The following is a 6,047-nucleotide window of genomic DNA, read 5'->3' on the forward strand; positions in this document are numbered from 1 at the left end:
CTAATGTATTAAGCAAAATATATATAGTTAATAGTCAACCTGTTCCTAATTGTGCTTGTTCAACATATTGAGGAGTTTAGAAAGCAACAGGAACAAAAATACAACCTGTTTTGGATAAATTAAGACATGCACACTACATGCTTTTCAGAGTAAAACCAAATGTTAATGATAATTTAATGGATGAAAATGAAAACTTACCATCATATACATATACACATCAATTATGATAATTTCAGAGTAAAACCAAATGTTAATGACTGAGGAACAACCAACAAGGATCAGAACACATTAATAATTAAGAGGAAGCCACAAGGGCATATGCGCTTCTGTGTTTTGTTGAACTTACCTATGATTAATAAACCTTGCAACATTTCCATAATGTGTTGCATCTAAACAAAGAGCCTCTTCATCCTTTAAGACTCCTTCTGAACCCCAATCATCTCTAATTTTTTCTCAAATCCCCTCCAAAATCCTATATCTATATACATCAAAAAATAAAATAAAATAAAAACATATATACTCAATAGATATATGTATGATGACTAGCGTATGCCCGTGCCTAAAGGCACAGTGTTTTTTTAGTATAATTCTAAATTCTAAAAGTATAGAGAAAAATTAGAAACTTAACAAAAAAATTTTAATTCTAATTTTTATAGATAGGGAAAGGCAAAGTTGACCCAAATAAATGAATTTCAATAAAACAAATATACAAAAACCTGCCCATTATTAAAATTAAAAAAATATATATATTTGTTGTTTTAAAAAAAATTAATGACTAAAAATAGTATGTTTTTCTCATTTATTTCATTGAATTTTGCAAGTTTCAAACACTATAATGAAATATACAAATTGAACAAAACAAATATACTTAAAAAAAAAATCAATATCACACTCGTAATCATCATTTTCATTGATCTTGTTAAAATTCCACAAAATATAATAATTGAACCAAAATAACCATTTGCCCGAAAAAGCCCTTTCCATGAAGTTCTAAATGATTGGTATGGTCTCAACAACCAAGGAAGAACACAGATCTACCCAACTGACTACCCACTTCCATGAATGAAATGGGACTGATAGCACAAACATCATAACTAAAGCACACGTGATAACTATTAAATTCTTTCCTCTTTCATACCCAAAAATCAAAGAATAATAATATCAATAAATTCCCAAATTACGAATTGGACCATTACTTTAAAAAAACACATACACGAATCATCTACAATCCCCAAATTTACAGTTTTGATATTAAGAGCAAGAATCATCTTTTTTATACAGTATGCTTCATTTCTTAACTACCATTAAGTAAAACCACTGAAAGATTAACATGAAATCTACTTGCACAAAACAAAAACAAAAAATTCTAGACTAATTAACATTGTCAAAATCCTGAAAATTGAACCACACATAATCATCTGAGATGATTATAAAAACCTGTTAAAAAAAATTTTGTCAAACATAACCCAAGTTGGAGGTATCATTCACAAAACCTCCAAAACCGTGAATAGAGAGAGAAGAGGAATAGAGACAGAAACATTACCTTGCACAAATAGAAGCCTCAGGTTTGGTGTAGCTCTGAAGTAGCTCTACCGGAGAGCTCCAATCGGGGTTCGGTCGAAGAGGTCTCTGATCTCGGCTGGCGCTTCGGCTACTATCGGCTGGCCCTCATCTGCCGCCGCTCGCCGTCGATCTCGAGAGAGAGAGAGAGAGAGAGAGAGAGAGAGAGAGGGGAAGAAGAGATTAGGGATTTTTTGGGTTTGAGATTTAGGGATTTCTTTTTTTTTGGGGAGGGGGTGTGGAAGCGGGAATGGGAAAAAAATAAATGGGGGAGCGGGAATGGAAATCAATTTAGGGGTGGGGATGAAAAATAAAAATAAAAATAAAAAAATAATTAAATAAATTTATTTTTTGTTAAAATATATATATATTTTGTAGTTAATGAATTTTTTTTTAAATTTTTTTTTTTTTAGTTATTAAGATTGAAAATTTATTTGTTTCATTTTTATTTTAATGAAAAAAAATATTATTATTTTTTATTTTGTAGAAGTAGGAGTAATATATATTTTAATGAAAAATATTTTTCACTAAAATAAAAGTTAATTTTCTGTAGTCAATAAAAAATATTTTTCTGCGGCCTTTTTTTTTTATTACTAAATATCATGAACTAATTTTTTGTGGTAGAGGAAAAGGAGCGGCAGCAGTAGTGAAGGTGGTGGATAAGAGATGATGGTGGTGGTGGTGGTGATGGTGATGGTGATGGCGAAAGAGATTAGTGGTGAAGCTGTGGTAGTGGTAGTGTAAATAGAGTGGCAGGGGTGAAAGAGAGGTAATGGTAGTAGTAGTAGCAGTAGTAGTAGTGGTGGTAGTGGAGTGGTGGCGATAGTAGTAGTAATGGTAGTCGTAGAGGTGAAGTGGCGACAGTAGAAGTAATAGTGGTGGTGGAATGGTGTTTGCAGTAGTGGTGAAGGTGGTAGAGGAGATGGGTGGTAAGAGAGAGTGATAGACAGAAAAGAAACATAGAGAGAATGGAGCTGGACGAGAGAGACAGAGAGAGATAGAGAGAAGAGAGATGAGCAAGAGAGACATAAAGAGAAGAGAGATGAACGAGAGAGACAGAGAGAAAGATAGAGAGAAGAGAGATGAGCGAGAGAGATAAAGAGAAGAGAGATGAGCGAAAAAGACAGAGAGAGAAAAGAGATGAGAAAAGAGATGAAAGAAGAGATAGATGAGTGAGAGACACAGAGAGACATAGAGATGAGTGAGCAATGTGAACACAATGGGGGAGAGAGATAAACAGATAGATAGACACATAGAAAGAAAGAGAGAAAGAGAGAGAGAAGAGAGAGAGACAGACAAACAGACACAGAGAGAGAGAAAAAGAGAGAAGAGTGATAAGTGAGAGAGAGATAAAGAGATAAAGAGATTTAGAGAGAGAGACAGAGACAGAGAGACAGAAAGAGAAAGAGATAGGGAGAGACATATAGAAAAATAGAGAGAAACAAGAGATGAGAGAGATATATAGAAAGAGAGCGAAAAGAGATGAACGAGAGAGAGAATAGAAAAATAGAGAGATAAAGAGAACATAGATGAGTGAGAGAGACAGAGAGAGAGAAAAGAGAGATGAGCGAGAGAGACATAGATAGAAAAGAGATGAGCGAGATAGAGAGAAGAGAGATGAGCGAGAGAGACATAGAAAGAAGACAAATGAGAGAGATAGAGAGAAGAAAGATGAACGAAAGACACACAGACAGATAGACAAACAGACAGAGAAAGAAGAGTGATGAGTAAAAGAGAGAAAGAGAATAGTGGTGGTAGTTGAATGGCATTTGCAGTAGTGGTAAATGTGGTAGAGAAGATGGGTAGTGAGAGAGAGAGATGAGTGAGAGATGAATAGAGAAAAGATATAGAGAGACAGAGAAAGAGAAAGAGAAAGAGACAGAGTGACGAGCGAGCAAGTGTGCCGTCGCAAATAGTTCCGTCTCATATACCCACTTTTCTTGTAGTGAGGAATGAGAAGGAGTTGTGTGTGAGAGTGAGATGAGAAACAGAGAAGGGTTAGGGCAAAATTTTGGGGGGAATCCCCAATTTGAGAGGGAATTTCAAATTAAGATAAAATTTTGTGAAAATATTTGCTGCTAATTTTTTTAGAGATGTGAAAAATAGATCAGGCTTGTTAAATTAATATTTTTTAATTTTATTTATTGTTTATACTTTTTACTTTATTGGAGTTTTATGACTCAGTTTGTGAAAAAAAATTACAAAATTTAGAAATATTTAGAAAGTATAAATTTAAAAATAAGCCTTACAAATCAGATTTATTTACTCATAAGTCAATTGTGAATTTTTTTTACACACTTAGCCCTCATTTTGATAATGAAATTTTTTTAAAACTTTTTAATATATGTTTTGTGTCTGTAAAATGATTATTTCATTAGTACTGGTAATAATATTGAAAAATTTATTAAAATGATAAATAATTGGGATATTTTGTCTTTTATTTGTGAATTTTGATTTATTCTTAATTTATTAGTGTTATTGAAATATGATGATGTAAAAAGTATAAATAGTTTAATTGTACTTTTTTAAAATAATAAATTTATTATTAAAAATTAAATTCATCAGACTGACCTGTAACTATGCCTTTAAATTTTTGCAATGTAAAACTATCGACAAACAGCCAATAACAAGTTGCCCATTTTAGCATACCTTTCGCGTGAGGCCCAATTATTACAATTATTAAAAATAATAGTCTATTTTCAGAATTTAATTTCTTTTTAAAATACAATTATTACATTTTAAAAATATTAATTTTTCAAAATTACCTTTTGATAGCAGGGCCGGCCCTGCCGTAAGGCAGGTAAGGCTTGTGCCTTAGGCCCCATATTTTGGCCCAAAAATAGGGCCCTAAATTTAAAAAATTGTTATAGGTTCAACTTTTTTTTTTTTTTGTTTTAAGATCAATTTAAAGGGTCCCAAATGTTTTATTGAGCACATGTATAATTTAGCCCATATTTATTTATAAATGTGTTTGGCCCATATTTATTAAAATGAAAATACATAAATAAATAAATAAAAAACAATACGGCCCCTAAATTTGGTAAAACATATAAACATATATAACATAGGGCCCCTAAATTTGGCCCAAAAATAGGGCCCCTAAATTTGGTAAAATATTATAGGCTCAATGTTTTTTTTTTTTTTTGGTTTTAGAATCAATTTAAAGGGCCCCAAAATATTTTTTTGGGTCCATGTATGATTTACTCCATATTTATTTATAAGTGTAGTTTGGTCCATATTTATTAAAATGAAAATATATATTAAAAAAAAAAGTGTTTGGGCTCAAGAAAAATAATGCATACAATATATGGGCCCTATTTTTTTATTTTTTATTTTTACCTTCTTTATCTATTAGATTTTAGTGGAATAAATAATTTTGCTCAAATTTTTTTACCTAGGTCTTTATCAATTTTAATTGAATAATTTTTTCGTAATTTTTTTGTTCTAATTTTGTTTTATTAAATTGTTTTATTTATAATTTTAATGATTATATGTGTAAGTAAATTTTTTTATGGTTACAAACAAATAAAAAAATTGTAACTTATCGTTTTTATTCATGATTTTTTTTTCAATATAAAAGGGCCCCAATTTCCGAAATTCGCCTTAGGCCCCAACGAACTCAGGGCCGGCCCTGTTTGATAGTATATTTTTTTAGAAATATCAATTGTCATAATTGTTCTGTTTGTATTATTAATGGATTTAAAAAAAGGACAAAATAAGAAATTTATATTATTTTAATAATTAATTTTTAAAAAAAATTAATATTTTTAGATAATAAAAAATAAAATAAGATATTAATAATTTTGGATGGTGGGTGTACAACCTAAAAATAAAAATAAAAATAAAAATAAAATAAAATAACTATTTTGTTTAGTCAAATTTTCAAGTTGAGACTAATGGTATTGTTATTAATAAAATAAAATAACTATTTTGTTAATTTTTTTATTTTCATTCGGCTACCAAAAAATTTGGTAGCCAAAAGTATGCCTTTGGCGACTAAAACTCATTTTGTCGCCCAAACTTAACATTTGGCGACCAAAATTTTGGTCGGCAAAGATTAAAAATTAATTTTTTTATTTTCATTCGGCTACCAAAAAATTTGGTAGCCAAAAGTAGCTCTTTGGCGACTAAAACTCATTTTGTCGCCGAAACTTGACATTTGGCGACCAAAAGTTTGGTCGGGAAAGATTAAAAATTAATTTTTTTATTTTCATTCGGCTACCAAACAATTTAGTAGCCGAAAGGTACCTCAACGGCTACTAAATTTTTATTTAGTCGCCAATTGTCATATGTTTAGCTACTAAAAATTGTTTTAGTAGCCAATTGTAATATCTTTAGCTACTAAATTTTTTTTAGTAGCCAATAATCAACATTCCCCTACTAAAAAAAATTAGTAGCTAAAAAGTTGACTTTTGCCGACTAATATTATTTTTGGTAGCCAATTCCGTGACTTTTGGCGACTAAATTAGTTTTGGTAGCTAAAAGTG

Source organism: Camellia sinensis, chromosome 2, assembly GCF_055761805.1.
Source record: "Camellia sinensis isolate YWXY chromosome 2, ASM5576180v1, whole genome shotgun sequence".
Taxonomy (NCBI): Eukaryota; Viridiplantae; Streptophyta; class Magnoliopsida; order Ericales; family Theaceae; genus Camellia; species Camellia sinensis.